The sequence below is a fragment of the Chironomus tepperi genome, unplaced genomic scaffold (genome assembly GCF_022539635.2).
Source record: "Chironomus tepperi strain 1889 unplaced genomic scaffold, CSIRO-AGI_Ctep_v1 contig_445, whole genome shotgun sequence".
NCBI lineage: Eukaryota > Metazoa > Arthropoda > Insecta > Diptera > Chironomidae > Chironomus > Chironomus tepperi.
Window position 1 is genome coordinate 6,676,168 of NW_027226567.1, and position 19,856 is coordinate 6,696,023.

Sequence of the window (19,856 nt, forward strand, 5' to 3'; positions counted from 1 at the left end):
GAGTAAAGAAGTAAATAAAAACATAAAAATTAATTAAAATAAATTGAATAAAAAAGTAAATAATTAATAAAATTTAAAACAATGATAAGCAAACAAAAAAAAAAAATGAAAAATGAAAATTGAGAAATTAAGGAATTAAATAAAAATTTGAAATGTTTTTTTTTCTTTCACTATACATTAAAATGTTGTTTTTTATTTGTTTTATAAAAGTTTTAGTTACAGGGAAATTTTAATTAAACTTTTTCAGATTATAGCTACATTGTGATATCAAATTATTTAAATATTAGGCGAGAGTAAATTTTAAATTTTATTTATTTTGAGCGTTTTTTAAATTAGATCATTACCATGAGACTCTATTTGTTTAAAATTTCAGGTTGATAGTATACACAGGCAATGTTTTACCAGATTTTCTAGTTGCTTAAGCAATGGTGGGTAACCTATGTGTTGCGACACACTGCTGTTCGGAAATCTCAGGTGTGAAGCTAAAACTTTTCAAAAAACTCAAAAAAAGGCTATTATAAAAATATTTTTGTAGCAATTTGGTGACATAGTGGCATGGTGTAATGGTGACATCGTGGCATGATGTAATGGTGGCATCGTGGCATGGTGTAATGGTGTAATGGTGATATGGTGATATGGTGTAATGGTGAAGAGAGGACATGGTGTAATGATGATGTGGTGGCATTGTGTAATGGTGACGTGGTGGCATGGTTTAATGGTCACGTGGTGGTATGGTGACATGGTGACGTGGTGGCATGATGTAATGGTGACATGATGTTATTGTAACATGGTGTGCCGCTAGGGTAGCGGTACGTCATTGTATAGACATTAAAACGCGATGTTGCCCTGAAGACACCATGACGACTGATTTCGATCCATTTTTAAGACGAAATATGCGGATCACTGCATTGTGTCCTTCAAATTTCAGCAAATTTGATAACTGTCTGCGACAAATTCCTCAATCCAAGTCTAGCTAAGTCGCAATTAAATAATTGAATCCTAAATAACGTAATCACTGCTTCATCGAACCACTCAAACTCACTGACATAATAAAATATTCAAAAACATTAGAAAATGCTCAATAAAATTGTTCAGCATCGCAATAATTCTAAGAAAATATTGATTTTGTCAAGGTAAAAGCTCTCATAAGTCAACTGAAATGAGAAACAGCAATTTCCTCATTTAGAATAAAACAGAGGAACTAAACTGTCAGTTCAATGAGTTTCTGCATCTTTTTCTTTCCCCTCACTTATCTAATGCTTGGAAATGGCATTTTTTGCCAGTTGATAGTAAGCAAAAAAAAGTGAGACAGAACGAAGGAAAGAGATTTAAGACTACAGCATACATCATGAATCTTTCACAATTTTTATAGCGTTCCTTGTAAATATATATTTCGATGACTATTTCTGCTCTTCTGGATTATGTCAAGTCATCTCAAGCAGAAACATCTCGATAATGGAAAATAATGAAATTTCCTGTGAAAAATGTCAGCAGACGTTATCGGGATTTTTTTTTCTGTCTTTCTTCTTCTTCATCTTCCGTTTGAACATTTTCCTTATGCTCCTTGACAGTGTTGGGTTGTCGGGAGCCTCGGTCACAGACCTCTACGAAGCTTGTCATTGTACTGATAATAGTTGTTGAAAGGCACCTAACCATCATGTGAATATATTTTTTATGGCTTGCAACCGTTGAACGGTTGCGGAAAACTTTTATATGGCAAGCAACTGTTGTGGAGACAATAATATTTATATGACACGCAATTGTTGCATGACAAATTTTTATATGGCATGCAACTGTTGTATGAATAGTAATTTTATAAGTTACACAACCATTGCATCGCTCAAAATATTAATATGATTCAAAACCATAGTAGAACTAATAATGCTTAAGAGACGCACAACTGTCAATTAATATAACACAAAACCATTGTGGAGCTAATGTTTTTTATATGATGCACAACTGTTGTATGGATAATTATTTTTATTTATATGGCATGCAACTGTTGCATGAGGAGTAATTTTTATGTGGCACACAGCATCTGAATAGCCAATAATTTTTATATGTCGCGCAATTGTTGCTCGGATATCAATTTTTCATATGACACAAAAACGTTATATAGCAAGTTGCTTTGATATGGCGAGAAACTTTTGAAGGGATAATATTTTGAGTAACACACAACTGTTGTATGGATGTTGCGCAACAAAGATCGAAAAGTGATCGAAGTCGACTCAAATTTTATATGAAATCGAGACATTTTGAGTCCACTCTTCCATACAGAAACTTAGTCGACTTCAAGTTCTGGAGGATTATAGAATTTATTTAATAACAGTTACACATAGAACAATTATTAAGTGGCGCAACCGTTGCATGGACAGTAATTTATACACATAAAATAGTCATACAACAACACTGCTCCTTGTGAATGGCATGAGTGAAATATTTTCATCATTTTTAGATAAAAGAAGAAAAATTTATTTTTTATTACTGTAATTTATAATGAAAAATTCTTCTTTTCTCTCATAAATTGTTATATGGTGTGTGAAATATTACTTAATAAGCACATTGCATGAATGAAGAAATTATTTTTAATTTAAAAATTCAATCATCAAGCGATTCTCAACCTTAAACTCATCCAACGGAGAGTCGAGATTCGAATGTATGCGGTGACATTTGTGAGGTTCTATAAAACTGAGAGGTTCTTACCGTGCTTTTGTTTACATTTATTATTGTGTGAATTTAAATAAATTTTTAAACAAAAGTACATAAAAATTTATTGTACATTGTTAATTTAATTAATGTTTATTTGATTCTTGACATAAAACCTTGTGCGGACATTGATTTGGTGTGAAATTTGTGTTAAAATATAGTGAGTGAAAAAAAAAGTCCAGCAGACAGCATAAAAATAACAAAAACAAAAGTACTTAAGGTAGGATTGAATTATTAAATTTTATATAATTCCCAATTATCTCTAATTTGAGTAAAGTTAAATTATGAAACAAGCAAATGTGAATGTACTCAATTAAAGTAAATTCCTTATCTCTACCTCAATTACCAAACAAAGTATGTGTCTATATGAACGATAATTTAATTTAATGTTAACAGTGAATGAAAGTATGAAACAAGTACAAAAGTTATGGATGAAATGATATAGAAATGCATTCGTGATAAGCTGCTAATGAGATAATGGAAGATTTATTGCTGAATTTGGTGAAATCAATTATTTCTGATGATGGATATTTAATGGATTAATTAATTTTTGAGTTGGATATCGGTTTGGTCTGATTATGACGGCAAAAAATTGTTAGTCTAGTGTATAGATTTAGTCCTGTGTCCAGGTTTTAGTACTAAAATATTGAAAAATTACGTTTAGTTGAACTTACTATAGAGTATACGTTGCATAGCATAAATAGAACCATTTGCATAACCACTTAGCAGTCAGTCGGTAACCGCTTGGAACCTACATTCAATCTAATGCCGTTTGATTCTACTCAGAGCTCGATATTGGCCCGAATTCAAATGGAGTCAAGTCGACATCTGCATACATTATCTAAAAAGTCCAGGGTTCATGTGCCCGCTCGGACGTCTTTTTTTTGGGAATTTAGAACGCCGAGCAATGCTTCGGAACCAAAGTCTGACTCCTAAGCTGACTAAATGTCGCTGATATCACTAAATACACCGCTGGCGACCTAGCTGTGTTCCGTGATAAATACATTAAAAGATTGAGTGAAAGCATATACAAAGCACCTTGTCTGAAGAGTGGCAGTCACACAATCAGACTAGGGATTCTAAGGTTTACAACCGACCATTTCCGAAATCTACTTGTACAAAGAAATGAATTTAAGGTAAACAGGATGCATTATCTGATCAATTTTCGATTGTATGTAAAGGTACTAATTAAGCTGTTTACTTGGCCGACATGTTGAGATCATCTCAATGAAAGCCTAAACTCACTACAGACAGTCGGACCTCTAACCCAGCATTCTCATTCCACTCAACATTCCAAAAAATCATGTCACATGAAGGGAAGAAAAAAAATTGGAGCATGATTAAGTTAAAGTCAAGTTAAACTAAGTACAAACATTAAACTATAAATGCCACTTGAATTCACAGCACAGCACAAGGCAAATTTACGAAACCTCATTCTGTCGTGTGTTTTTCTCTCTCTCTGTTATCATTAAATTAACATTGTTATCAATTATTTTTATCAAAATTTCCGGCTTTCGTAAATTAAGTTATAAGCATTCATGTTTATGAAGTTTAATTTAACAGAAGTTTACGTTGATTGTGAAAGAAGAGGAAAAAACAACAAAATATATTCATGAATGACTTCACAAACTTCATTGTGATAATATTAAAAAAAAGTCATTGCTATGTTACATAATTCTGTAATTAAAATACAATGGAAAGTTAAAAAGAATCTATCATCCCTCACATCATGACAATGGATATTTTATGCAAAAATAGTTGTTAGCTTCGTGGAATTGTGGAGTGATTGGGAAATTTTGTAGTTTTATTTTGGTATGGTGTCTGTTTTAAGCGGGTTTAGTTGAGTTTGTTGGGGATATGGTCGATGAACTTGTTTGAACGTTGATTCTAGGCAGTGGTTTGCATCTTGAATGACACAGCATGATCGCTTTGCCACTGCTAAGTCATTGTATTGATGAAAAGAAACGAAGGTGCCCTAAAGACACGAAGATGCCCGAAAGAAACGAAGATGCCCTAAAGACATGAAGATGCCCTAAAGACACCAATAAGGAGCCATAAAGACACGCAGATGTCCTAAAGACACGAAGATGCCCTAAAGACACGAAGATGCCCTAAAGACATCAATAAGGGGCAATTGCCGCGCGTAGGAAATGTCTTAAAACAGCTCTATCCTTCAAAAGCTTCTGCCAGGTCGGGCTATTAAGGATTCTAGCGTCCTTTTCAATTCATAGAATCCAGGAATTCTTCTGTCTTCCTCGAGATCTTTTGCCATCTACAAAGTCTAAAGTAGTTACTTGAAGTAGCCGGTTTGGATTAGTTTTATTAAAGAATCAGACTAAAGGGTTTGGTTTGCCCTATTTTGACTAAATAATTGAGATGAATTGTCATCAATTAAGCTCCTTATCCCTGGTCCTTACTTACCATTTAGCTACTTATCTTGGTTAATCAAATTTTATGAATATCGTTCGATTATTTGCAAATTATACAGCATTTCCTGAACATTACTAACTATCCACAAGTGATGAAGCAATAGAATAGCTTACTTTGTTCATGCAAGCATCTAACCTCACCTGGAATTCCACAATATCTCTTATATACACGACTATGTATGCACATGATAAAAAATGCGCTCAACAATTCAAACTACACAGACAGTAAATACTTACTACATTCTTCATTAAATAGAATCACACGATCTTGAAGGTATGAATAATTACTTCCGCTTTCTGACTGACATTGCCTCCAAAAAAAAAGTAAGAGAGTATTATAATGAGAAAAAAAGTTTTCAAATTTTTATTTTTATATACTTCATATACAATCACATACTTATGTACATAATATACACATAAAGGCCCGTGAGAGGTTGATTTATGACAATCAAGTTGATTATATGCAAATTTTCTGCTATTTTTCTCCTCTGTCTTTCTCACTCGCTCACTCACAAGCTCGTTAAAAAAAAGAAGAAAGAAAAACGAAAGGAAAGTTTCTTCTGTCTGTGAGTTATTGAGCAAATATTTAAATGGAAGTGGGTTGATTGCATAATCTGAATAAGAAAAAAAAGAAGAAGTAAAATTGTTGGTGTGAATAATTTGTGTGAAGTTGGTAATACTTTTGTGGCTTTTCAGGATGTGTTCTTTTCGATGGTTTCAGGAGTCAATAATTAGTGAACTGGTATCGAACACTGGAAAGGATTATCTGAGAAAAAGGTGTCATTCAAGCCTGGGTCATTCAAGTCGCTGGATTTGGGTCTATAATTCAATAGATTGTCCAAGGATCCGATAAATCGAATATTAATAATCAAGTTCTGAGCACAATAAATCATTTAATCCTTGAATTTATTGAATTTGGGTCATGACTTCCACATATTGACTAAATATCTGATTGTTGACAATGTTTGAACAATTAAGTTGGTGATTAATCGGGAATGCAATCTTAGTTGAAAGAGTTTGGGTTGAAAAAAGCACTAAAGTCCGTAGTTTCGTTTCCTATTCAAGTTTAGATGAAACTTTCTTATTGATTTTACTGAAGTTAAACTAGTAACAAACCTCAATCGCTTGGTATAAGCCATTGGCAAGGGGTAATCAGCGATAGAACTAGCTTCAGGTGCTATGTAAAAGAGTGCTATTTAATGAAGCCAGAGGCGCGGAAGGTGGTCAAAAAACCCTTGTAGTTAATTCCTGCGTGGAACACAATTAAAATTACTGGTCAGCACAGTAAGAAAGAAATGTTATGCTCCTTTAAAATTAAGCGCTATAATGAATAACACATTTTGTGAAGCCATGGATAAGATATCCAAATGAGCTTACGATTGATGCCCTTTACTTACCAACTTCTAAATCTGACTCTATAGCTGGTTTCCGTCTGCCAATTGCCGATACTAAATGCAATACTGTCTCTATCGACAACTTCCTTCCAGAAGTTCTTTGAATGTTTCACAGCTGTTTTCAGCTAAGCCTAATATCTCATAAATTAGCAATCCAGCCATCATCAAAACATCCTCAAAAAAATTCCAGTCTAACTTCACTCAACTCACCAAAATTGAGACTTGTTTCTTTAGAATCAAAGAGCTCATTTGATGTTGAGGAGGTGAGAGATGAAGTGTGCTTCATTTAATGGATTTCCTTTACTCATTTATTCATTGCTCGTTTGGAAATAAAAAAAAAGAAGTGAAATAAAGTCGAGAGAAACAATTTGTGTCTTAATTTTTATGAGCTTTAAAAAGGGAATTTATGGGTAGTCGAGAAAGTTTTATTTTTATGATACTTTCTTCTTTTTTACTCATCTAGAAAAGAAGATGCGATGGATTCATGTGTCAATTACGTTCAAAATGACTAGAGTAATGGTGAACAATTTACATTATATACCCAAAATTATCTTGACATAAAAAGTAAAATTGTTCCTTGTTAGACGAAAATGAAAATGGAAAGGAAAAACCCCCCAATGCGATGCGAATCCGGGTCTTATCAAAATAATTGAACATTAACCCCAATTTCATTTCTTTTCATCACTTCTTCACAAATCGCTGCTTAGTCTTCCTACTCACTCTTTCCTTTTCTATTTCCATTTCACTCACTTTGTTTTTTATTCCTCAATGCACTGGATGTACATAGACACAAATAGCAAATAACAACAACAAGAATCCACGACAATTCAATCAACTCGTTATCGATCGTCGACGACTAGGCGAAATGGAACTGAATATAAGTTGAAAATAATCGTTGGAAGTGTGCTTTAGTTGGATTTTTCAGGATGTATTAGATTTGGAGTTAGATTGTAGAGCTTTAAAATTCTAGTTTAAATGACAAGTGGCTAAAAAATGCGATAAATGTGACATGGTGATAGCGTTGTGCTGATTTGGTAATAGTTTAATCCGGTACGCGTAATCCGTCTTTAAACCGACTTGACCCCGACCTGATGGTACTTGTACGATATGAGTCATTTTGCGAAATATGAAAAATTAACAGATAAAAAGATAATTAAAATTATCAATTTAAATCAGGTTCGAATCTTGAATGTTAAAAACATTTTGCAATACCATTTTCCGTCATTTTTGTTACAATTTTCAAGAATTTTTTTCTATTTTTTTTTTTTTTTTGGCGAAAACCCCGCTAACATCTAAACCAGAGTAAAGAAGATGGAGCGATAGATTGAAGAAAAACAAATAAATAAAATTAAAAAAATTCCACTTTGACATTCCACCCAATAATTCCTTTTTTCCCTTCTCCTCGTCTCCCTCCAATTTCCAACTTCAATGTCGTCATTGCTATTAAAGTAGGGAATAAACTTAGAGAGGATATACATAAGGAATTTGTTGGATGATGAAAGAATTGGGAGAAAAAATGTCAATTTGATAGAAAAAAAAGTTCTTGCTATGGCATTTAAAGACGAAATAAATAGAAAAGTGTTTGAGCCTGAAGAAAAAATTAAGTAGCTAGTATTATCTGGTTTAAGTAAGACTCAGAAAAATTTGATTGAATTCATAACATTTAATAGGATTTCAAAAAATATAAAAAGGTTTTTCTCGGTGTAATGAAACATTTTATAACAATTTTTAGAATTTGAACCTTAATCTTCGTAATTTGTCGTAATACAATCGAAATTTTTAATATTTAATTTATTGTTTATTTAGCTAAAACATCAATATTTTAATTCCGTTTTTAATCAAACATTTTTGAGTGGAGTTGGGACTTATTAGCTCTACCAGGCAATACTCTCGAGAGCCTGTTTATCTTAAATATATCAGATTAGCATCAGGATTAGTATACTTATGAGCGTTGCTCTCAGCTCACTCTGCTCTTGTGAGTACGCCCTTTTCCTGCTAGCGTAGGGTTTTTAAAGCTAGTTAAAATTAAACGGAAACCAGGCTAAATAGCTGTTAGCAAGGAAATCTGTAATATCATATTAAAAGTACAAATGATCAAAATCACTTATGTAAGTAACTAGACCAAAAAAAACCCAAGATAATTTCGTCCCAAATTACAAAACCTCCTGTAATTTTCACAATGCATAGACTCTCCCAATCCAAAAAAGACCACAACATCCCTCACCACGACAAAAAGAAGTGGATTTAATAAAATCCTCCTCCAAACCGCTCATTTAATTCCCTCTTCTGTCTCATGCATGAGTGAAATGCATGAATTTATGACCACACATTGACCCAAATAGTCATCATCAAACCAGCAACCAGCATAAAAATAAATAGAATAATTAAAGTATATAAGAAGAAGAATTTAAGTAATTGTGTAATACTTGGAAGATTGCCAATTATGTAACTGATGAATATTTTCATAAAAAATTGAAGGGGGAGATTGGATGGGAGAGGAATTTAATCAATTTGGGGATCTGTATGAAAATAAGAAATAACATGGAATAATTGAAAGGAAGCATCCACAATATTTAAATTGGATGTTCTATAATCAACAAAAAAAAATATCATTATTGACTCATTTTCTTGTTATTATTCTTGAGATCATTAATGATTCCATGAAATGATGATACGAAGAATTTATCATCATCAGAACAATAATGAGAGAGTCCTCTTACTTCCACCATTTTTCATTTTTTTTTTTCTTCTTCTTGAATTTAAATGAGCTTTGAGCTTAATTCTTATTTTTTTATTCTGTCTCACTCAATTTATACATCTTCTCGTTCTACTCCGCATTAGTCGATATGGGCTGGGTGGGATGAGAAAGACGATAATCCTTAGGGACATAATTAAGGCACATCGGAAGCAATGTAATATTAAGGATTAAATATTACTTTTTTTCTCGACTGAAGGCTGAATTTTTTTTTTAATTTAATTTTTTATTGTGTTTAAAAGTTTGGTTAGAATTTTAGGAGATGAGCATTGACGCATGTTTTGAGGATTTGAAATGATTTTGAATTAGATACATATTTTGTTGTCCGGACTGTTTAATGAAGTTGCATTTGTAAATTAGCTCTGCTAACTTAATGAGATTAAAACATTATTCAAATAGGATAAATCGGATAATCGATCAGAAACTTCGAAATTAGTGCCAGTTCTGTGTTAGAATCTCTCCAGCCTGTTGCTAGATTTTGGATTGATTAATCGAATTATACTATTTGTTTTCAATCAAAGTTTGTCCAAATTTCTCAAAAAACAAATATCAACTCGGTTGAAACGCACAATGTTTGCTGTCTTACTTACTTCGCTGGCCACACAAATCAATTGTGACCCATGACATTAAAAAGATGTCGCCTAAAACTAGCTCTTTCGTGGCATTTTTATTTCTAGTTTGGCTCTCACATTGGATCGCTTACCGTGTGTTTAGGGTTGGGGACTTGCTAGGTTAAAACACTCTGTAATAACCAGAGCCTAGTTTGACTCCCCTCCACTTTGTGGTTTGAATTGCCGGGAATCACCGCGAGAATGTGAGGTCGGTACATGGTGGAGGGAGGCTAGTAGTGTTCATCGTCTTTAGAAAGCTAATGTTTGCTGTCAATAGAGTAATAAGTTATTACTAATACAATTCCTAAAGGAAATACACTAGATTTGTATACTCGTGTATTGCAACATCAACTTACTCTACTCTTAAGAGCAGGCTTTATGTCTGTTAGGGAACGTCATCCTTAACTACACCCCTGAACTAAATCTACTCATCCAGAAAATTTTAATTAAATTTTTAACCTCAATATTACTGCAGACAAAACGCAATCAAGATTTCTTTCAACCCCACGGAAAAATGCCTCATAAAAATGTACGAACATGTGCAGAAAAGTTACAAAAAAAAAGTGATAAATTATCAAGTGTGGTTGTAAGTGATTAGAGATTTTTCATCAGTAAAACAGAAAAGTCATTTAAAAGTTTCAATTTTTTTCAGTTAAAACCTCTTTTTTTTTATAAATTTAAGTCAGCAAAGAACCACACGAGTCAATTTCATCAGCTTTCCTTTTTCTCAGAAAATAAAAAAAAAAGAGAATTTTATTTTTTTTTTTTTATATTATTTCATGAAAGTCTTTATTTTTAATTTAAACTTTTTCTATTAATTCAAGCAAAAGTTTTAAAATCAAATTAAAAGAAATGAGAAAACTTTGTTGTGAAGTTTCTCAATTTTTTTCTTTCTTTTCTGTTCCTTTTCTCATCAGTGTGCGAACGAAAGTTTTATTTTTTAAGGGTTTTTTATTCCTTCTCTTTTCTCTCCTTCAGTCAGCAGTGCTAGAACGAAGATATCATCGTGGTGAATTGCCAGATTGCGATTTGTGAATTTTTTTTTTCCAGATTTTTTTCTCATGGGAACAATTTATAAAAATATTGTTGTTACTTCTGTTGCCTTGGCATCAATCTTATGCTAAGAAGTCTCATTTTAATTTCAATGAATAAATTTTTTTAAGGATTTTTTGGATGTAAAAGGATTTTTTTGTTCTTGAAAATCTTCAAGTTTATGAGGAATTTTTGAAGAGATTTTAAAATTTTTAAGTGAATTTTTGAAGTGAAAAAAGTTAAAAAATTTATAATAATGGAGTTAAGAGGTACTTAAATCAAGCAGACAACGTTGTTGCTTTTTTTTCTGGAAAGACTTTAAATTATGATTTAACCCAAAAAGCACACGACTTGATAAAGTCGGAAAAACAGTCCTCAGGCCAGCGTAACTGCAGAGTGATACTGGATTTGGCAGAATCTGATTCGAAGTCTTTTACTCCTTTCGGGAAAGCTCATTGCATGAAAATTCTCATAAATCGTTTGAAAATAAGTTCCATTTGACTAGTTTTATGTCTAGTTTCAAGAAACTTCATCCCCAAGAGAGACTCACATCACGATAGCATTAGTCGTCTTTAAAGCTTGACATACAACTACTCAAACAAAGCCTGTCTACTAGAAGAAGCTTTCTAAGACACTTTTCCGAAATCTCGGTTCCGGAGGTTTTTCGAGACTCATGAAGAGATTTTCTCGGTTCCGGATGATTTTCGAGACTCAGGAAGGGATTTTCCCAGGATTTAACTGTCGCGACATTAAAAATGCAAAATCTAAAGTCAAGGACATTATCCTTAATCAAGAACAGAAATCTATTCAGCCGTTTTAAGAAGATTCACACTGCATCAATAGGAACTGATCATCATCATCATTTAATCCTTAACAATAACTCATCAATCTTCAATATTCATATCTTACTCAAAAACTCAAAAATGTGTATATATTTCACTGTGCTCAGTCAAGCTCTAAATATAAATTCATTACTTTTCTACTAAATAGATTATTCCCGGGTAGAATGGCCGAATGGTTTTAATTCATTTCAATTTATTCATCCATTTATCTTGCACGGTCGTCATAGCATTTAATATTATTATTTTTTTTCCTCTGAAACTTTTGTCATTAAATAAATAGCTGCAATGATGAAAATGCGTTCCGTGAAATTGACCAAAGCCTTAAAAAAGGATCTTGTATTTTTGCTGGATTGTTTGCAGATTTTTTTCCTGGATTTTAGGTGAATATTCGGATTTCTGAGATCGAAACCACATTTTTACAGACCTAACTTCTTAATAATCCATCAATAAATTCACAAGAACTTCTCACCGTCAATTTGATTGAAATTAATTTCAGTGAAACATTTCAAAGCTTTAATACTTTTTCTGTGCGACATCAAAACGATGAAAAATGTCATAAATCTGAGTATAATTCTAATAGATTCTCAATTACATTGAAGGTGGCAAAAGAAGGATTTTCTTACTTCTTTTTATTTAAAATGCAATTAAGATTCCAATTACAATTTAAAGGTAAACACTTTTATGAAATGAAAAAAAGAGGATTTTGAGCTTGTTGAGTGACTGAGTGAGTTTGAATGAATTTTATGAGCAAGTTCTGGTGAAACTTTACTGGAAATTAATTTAGATTATTTCTGACTCTAAGTTAAGTTCAATGGTCCTTTTAAAGGATTCTGGAATTCTTCCAAATTCTCAATCTTTATTCTCGAATGTGAAGCTGACAACTGACATAATGCCAGGTTAATAACCAGACCTACGGTCAGACTAATGGCAAATTAAATATAATGATTTAGTACATACATCTCAAGGTACATCCTACGCTCGAAAACATTTACAAACTACTAATGAGCTTACCGGAACTTCTAAGAACTTGGGTAGATTCTAAGCTCAATAAATTATCAATTTACGTCAATTTCCTTCGGTGCAGGCATAATATATCCCAATATAGATTTCTAACGAATTTAGGGGGTCTTATTTGAATATTCTATAGGTTTAAAGTGATACTTTTAGGTTCTTTTTATATGAATATGCTTTCATTCTGAGTTTTTGGGATTATCTTCAAGTTCATTGACCATTTTCTGGTCCAATTTTATTAAGAGCTCCAATTTTGTCATGAGCTCTTATTCATTAAACAGTTGACGTAGCCAAACTTCTGGAATAGTTTGAATTTGGAAATTAATGGATTCGAACCAATGGTTTTCAAGTACACTGCCTTAAAATCGAGCCAAACCTTCTACAGATTCAAGCATTGATTAACTTACTCTCAATAAGAATACATCTATGATAAATCATGTTAAATATTAAATTCTCGAAAAACCAGACCAAAATACTCAAAAAAATCAATAAAATTTAGAGCAATTGAATTTTTAGCAATCATACATGCACCAACAGCACCAAACTGAATGAAAAATTCTCCACAAGAACACACAAGAAATTGTAAGAAAATAAAAAATTGTACAGAAAATCTTGACCCCGAAAAGGTCGGATCCATTTTTCCGGTCATGCAACAGGTGAAGAGACTCAATTTTCATCTTTTTTCCTCCTCTCGTTCCTTCTTGTTTCATTTTTTTTTTTCATTCAATGAATCACTTGACCTTTTATGAAATCACTTTTATGCCACCCCTTTTTTCATTCCTATCCACTACGGTTGATTATCATTACCCAATCTTCTGACTCATCCTTAATATTACCGCATTTTATAAAGAACTGTTGGAGACGTTTGAGGCGCGCGCGTTCATACAGAAAAGGAAGAAAAAGAAATTATAACTCAGCCAGGAACTCAGCCCGAGAGAAAAATGACAATTTAATTTTTTTTTATACGAAAGGAAAGCGAAAGCAAAGCCTTTGATGTTGGTTTTTACAATTCTTCTCCTTTCCAGTCAATTCCTTTGTTGTTGCTGCTTTCCTTTTGTGATGGCCTTCGTGAAAGTTTTTCATCCTCAAAGCTCTGTGTGCCTTTTTTTATTACCAAGAATAATTTTTTTTATTTATCGTATTGTGGGTAAAATGAAAATGAAATTTCATCTCTAGACACTCTATTGTGTGCTTTCCTGCTTTATTTGAGAATCAATTGTTGAATATCCTTTTTTTGTTTCCATGTTGATTGAACAAATTCCTTTTTTCTTTTAGTCTCAATATTGTTTCAGTGCCTTTTTTGTGTTAAATCTTTTGTTTAAAGGAGGAAAAAGTTAATGAAATTTGTAAATGACTGTAAAAATGTTTATTTTGATGTCGTTTGGTCATTTAAGTGCTGTAGAGTTTTAAAGGGGCATAGACAGAGATGTAGAGTAGATTTTATGTTATTTTATAGATTTTTAGTGTAAACTTTGTGAGATGTTGAGTTAACAGATTCTGTGTAAGAGACTAGTAGACTATAATGGCTAGATCTTTATGAAGAATTCTCGTGAATCCTAAATAGGAGTGTTCAGAGATCTCAAACTTTGATTATCAGACTAGCTGTATTACGAAAACTTGCTTTGGAAATCTCTAGGACTAGTCTGGCTGGAACAATGCTTCCTTTGAAACCCACGACTAAATATTCATGGATTTGATGAACTAACCAACTTCACCATTGCTGCTTTTTGGCTGCTTTCGTATTAGGTTTATTCCTTAACAATTTCTCCATCTAATTAGTGTCGTTCAAGTAACTAGTGCTCCAATTTCTCTAATTTCCAAAACTGTCGATCCAATTCTCACAGCATAGAACTTCCGGGAGATACAACACTCCATTTTCTTCTATTTGGAAGCTCCGTATAACTTGTAGCTCATGTGAATTCTGTAAACGATGACTTAAGGAGTCCTTACCCTACTCAATATTACAATTACTACATTGAATCCTGCTGATAAATTGATGGTCGTCAAAATGATTATGACATGACATGAATCGCTTCATGACACAACTCAAGCTTCACAACAAAGCTCGAAGTTACTCGACTCAAGTAGAGTCAATTAAAATTCAGTCGACTTAGCAAGTTTGATTCCAAATACCCCAACAGGCACATATCATGCTTTTATGATACAGAAATGCAACTACTGTACTTAAAAGCGAACTCTTTGCTTGTTAGAGATACATCTGAATTCGATTCCTTTCCTTATTCGCCTAGACAAATAATTCAAATCATTAAATTTCTCAAAAACATAAATCCCAAAAATTTTAATTGCTTTTCATCTAAAGCATAAAAAAAAATTCCAGAAGCCACCCTTGGATATAAAATTTCAACCAAGCCACACCACATTCATTTCCATATCACAATCAAACATCCACAACCTTAACCCAAAAAAAAGTTTTTGCATAAGCACCAAAATCCCATTATCGCTGTTGACTCCTCAAGTTATTATTCTCATCTGATCAAAATCACCTCACATCCCCAAACAAAATTGTCATGGATTCTCTCTGCCTTCATCGTTCTCTTTCTCTCATGCTTTCTCAAAAATATAAAAGTTTTCAAAATGCAGTTCATAAAATGCAGGAAGTTTGCCTTGGTAACGAAAAAAAAAAAAATTTCTTTCCATCCACCATTATATTCACGTCATCATTTCCTTTTTGCGCTCCCCCTACTTGTGTCTGTATAACCATTATACATGTATGAAAATTTTTTGTTGAGAGATAACACTGTGAACAATTTTATTTCAATTTATATTTTACGTATGTGTGTATGTGTGTATGATATGTAAATATATCGCGTTTATTACATAAAACCGCTTTATGTATGATATTAAAATATATATAACCGTAATAGCGCCATTAGCAATAAGGAGAAAAACTAGTGTATCGGGTAGAAACCCAATGCGGATATATTCACACCGTCCCATAAAAAGTCTCGCGAGTAGGCCAAGCTTCGCTTGGCACATGTTTGAGGGATCAGGCTCCAGCGGGTAGGCCAAGCTCCGCTTGGCACATGTTTGAGGGATCAGGCTCCAGCGGGTAGGCCAAGCTTCGCTTGGCACATGTTTGAGGATCAGGCTCCAGCGGGTAGGCCAAGCTCCGCTTGGCACATGTTTGAGGGATCAGGCTCCAGCGGGTAGGCCAAGCTTCGCTTGGCACATGTTTGAGGGATCAGGCTCCAGCGGGTAGGCCAAGCTCCGCTTGGCACATGTTTGAGGGATCAGGCTCCAGCGGGTAGGCCAAGCTTCGCTTGGCACATGTTTGAGGAATCAGGCTCCAGCGGGTAGGCCAAGCTTCGCTTGGCACATATTTGAGGGATCAGGCTCCAGAGGGTAGGCCAAGCTTCGCTTGGCAAATGTTTGAGGGGTCAGGCTCCAGTGGGTAGGCCAAGCTTCGCTTGGCACATGTTTGAGGGATCAGGCTCCAGCGGGTAGGCCAAGCTCCGCTTGGCACATGTTTGAGGGATCAGGCTCCAGCGGGTAGGCCAAGCTTCGCTTGGCACATGTTTGAGGGATCAGGCTCCAGCGGGTAGGCCAAGCTCCGCTTGGCACATGTTTGAGGGATCAGGCTCCAGCGGGTAGGCCAAGCTTCGCTTGGCACATATTTGAGGGATCAGGCTCCAGAGGGTAGGCCAAGCTTCGCTTGGCAAATGTTTGAGGGATCAGGCTCCAGTGGGTAGGCCAAGCTCCGCTTGGCACATGTTTGAGGAACCAGGCTCCAGCGGGTAGGCCAAGCTTCGCTTGGCAAATGTTTGAGGGATCAGGCTCCAGTGGGTAGGCCAAGCTCCGCTTGGCAAATGTTTGAGGGGTCAGGCTCCAGCGGGTAGGCCAAGCTTCGCTTGGCACATGTTTGAGGAATCAGGCTCCAGCGGGTAGGCCAAGCTTCGCTTGGCACATATTTGAGGGATCAGGCTCCAGAGGGTAGGCCAAGCTTCGCTTGGCAAATGTTTGAGGGTCAGGCTCCAGTGGGTAGGCCAAGCTTCGCTTGGCACATGTTTGAGGGATCAGGCTCCAGCGGGTAGGCCAAGCTCCGCTTGGCACATGTTTGAGGGATCAGGCTCCAGCGGGTAGGCCAAGCTTCGCTTGGCACATGTTTGAGGGATCAGGCTCCAGCGGGTAGGCCAAGCTCCGCTTGGCACATGTTTGAGGGATCAGGCTCCAGCGGGTAGGCCAAGCTTCGCTTGGCACATATTTGAGGGATCAGGCTCCAGCGGGTAGGCCAAGCTTCGCTTGGCACATATTTGAGGGATCAGGCTCCAAAGGGTAGGCACATATTTGCAGAATCAATTTTCATACAATGTTCAAAGTTTCAAAAAATCGTGGTAAACATTGATTTTGAAATTTTGTATGAAAACGAAAGTTTTTTGCTTTTTTAGAAGCAACGGCTGCTCCTGGCATGCCCAAAAACTAATCAGCTCTTCTATAGAGCAACACGGATCGAATGCAAAAAACTAGAAGTCTCTACGATGTCTCGTTATTGAGATTTCTTGCTGATTAACTTGTTTGTTTGTTTGCTTGTTTGTTTGTTTGCTTGCTTACAGAAAGCGAATTTTTTGATTTTCTCAGCAATGCCTCAATCAATTTCAAATCTGTTTTTTGATTATGGTGAGGAATTCCAGGCACAAACTTTTTGCGATAGAACAAATCTTGCAATTGTGCTTAGTTTTGCTGAAAAATCCAAATAACTGATTTTTCAATCTGAACAAATTCAATACATTCACACGTGAAAACGGTGTGAATATAAAAAATCTCTTCTTTACCATCAGATGATGAAAATGTACATAAAATGAGGGGTTCTACATAATCATAATTTGTGTGTACCATGAACAATTAAAAGGAATAAAAAATAATTTCAATTAATGAGGGGTGAAGATGGCGAAAATATAAAAACTCTATTATAGATATCAATTTACTCGTGGACGTATTGATTCGCTTGATTTTCCTCATTTTAATTAATTTTTTTCTTCCTTCTTTCCCTATAGCATCCTCATACCACCTTCTTCCGCTTTATCCTTATCAAATTTAAACTTTTTATAGATATTTTTTTTCGTGCAACATTAATTATTGAATGGTAATGGAATCTTACCTTGGATACTTTCTTAATTGATACGATGAAGGCGACTGCTTGAGGCTAAACATTAAGACATTTTGTTATATTTTTGGTACTATTATGCTTTGGGAGGTGTTGTAGGAGGTAAAGTTGATTAATTTGTAACATTTTAAATGGCAATATATATTTTAATTGGTTTAGTTTTGAGGCTAGTTATGAGGTTTGGGGGATGGGGACAGTATGAAGGTGGAAGAGGGAAGAGGTTTAGGGATGGAGAGAGTATGAAGGACAAAGGGAAGAAGTTTGGAGTTGGGCATTTATGAATTAAATTAGATTCAATTTATGAATTGGGTATTCAGTCATATAAGGACAATTAGGAAGAAAGGTTAGGGATTTAAAGATATCCTTAGTTCGTTATTCTGTAACGTAGTAAGTGATCTCGACGTAGAGCCCCACTTCCCCCTCATATTGCTTTATAACAAAATCATAAGTCTATTGTGAACTATCCAGATCATTGAATGACAACTCGACTGAAAATGGAAACACTCCCGATCGACAAACATTAAAATGCTTCCACCAGGACACTGAGATGACAATATAGATAAGCAGAGGCGTATCTAGGGGCATCAAAGGCACAGGTCCCCCTCCAAGAATCGAAATTTTTTAAATTTTTTGTTTTCTATTTAAAAAAAATTAAAAAAAGACAGCCGAGCCTAAGTAAAATTAAGGGACTATGCCCCTGTACCTAAGGCTTAGGTTGAAGTCTGCCATGGCTCAAAAACAGTTGTTGGCACCACTGACTTATTAAACGTACCTCTAAGACATCTAAGCTGATTCTGTGTAAAATATGACAAACTACATTAAAAATTTCCACATAAGTCATTATGTTAATCGTGCAAAACCCGCCAACATTCAGATGTTATTCAACGGAATCCTTTTCAAATCACTAAACCCAAAATTACATTCGAATTTCCAAGAATATGACTAAAAACCAATTCAAATTTTGGTAATATTTTGACAAAAACAGCACAACAAAATTTCCCAAGAATATAACAGTATTGATTACATGTGTGGATGTATACAACACAACAAGCCTGAGATGAAGAAACGATCTCGAAATCAATAAAGACATAAATCATGTAGCATAGAATTTATTTCGTGGGCAATAAATTGGAAAATTTGTATGATAAAAACCGAAATTGTGCAGCGACATGAAATTTTATTCCTTTAAAAAAAAAAATTTTCACGCACATCCAGCATGTATGTGGTAGTCGTGCACACACAAACAAGAGCTACATGCGAGATGTAGAAAAAGGTTGAGGGAAATGACCTTTCCGCTCCTTCTTCTTCCGCTATGCTGTTTTTTTTTATTCCATCCTTAATTCAGTCAGTGCCCATCTCGCTAGTCTCGAAAATATTTTTCTATATTTATTTATTGCTGCCGAATGTTGTTATGCCTTTACTCCCTCCCCGAAAAATATCATACGATAGATTTTTCATTAACAAATACAGTGAAAGATAGGAAAATTAGAGCAGGGATTTAATTTCCATTTCATCCTCACACCATTGACATTTGCTTAGTTAGTTATTGCGCTCTTTCATCCACCCACGCCACAATTTCTCTTGCTGTGTGTTTTTCCTCCAAAAAAATATTTTTTGTGCCAAACACTAAATAGAAAATAGATGTTGTCGAGGACGATGTAGGGCACGTATCAAATTAATTTTACAAAAAAAAAGAAAATTCTCTCTGTCGTGCATGTAGTTGTGAGTTTTTGGTATTTAATTTTAAACTTCCTTCCTTCTTTTGTCGTCTCCCTGATGTATTTTTCAATGTCTCATACCCGTCTCTAGTTTTGCCTCTCTCTTACTCACTCTCTCTCTCTTCGATAACTTTTTCCAAAAAAAAGAAGTGAAGAAGGAATGAAAATTTATTGAAGAAGGAATTGAGGAAAGAAAAATAAGAAAATTAAATTTTTAAAGCTAAAAACTTTTCCAT

At 34.5% G+C, this 19,856-nt stretch overlaps 1 protein-coding gene across 1 annotated transcript in view; it reads left to right on the forward strand.

Moving 5' to 3' along the window:
• The first annotated feature begins 2,707 nt into the window (after positions 1 to 2,707).
• The window catches only part of LOC139098359 (TOX high mobility group box family member 4-A-like), a 195,883-nt gene continuing 178,734 nt past the window's right edge, over positions 2,708 to 19,856 (forward strand). Inside the window, exon 1 of the mRNA XM_070650533.1 lies at positions 2,708 to 2,926. The gene's annotated coding sequence lies outside the window, so the exon portion shown is untranslated. The remainder of the gene's footprint in view (positions 2,927 to 19,856) is intronic.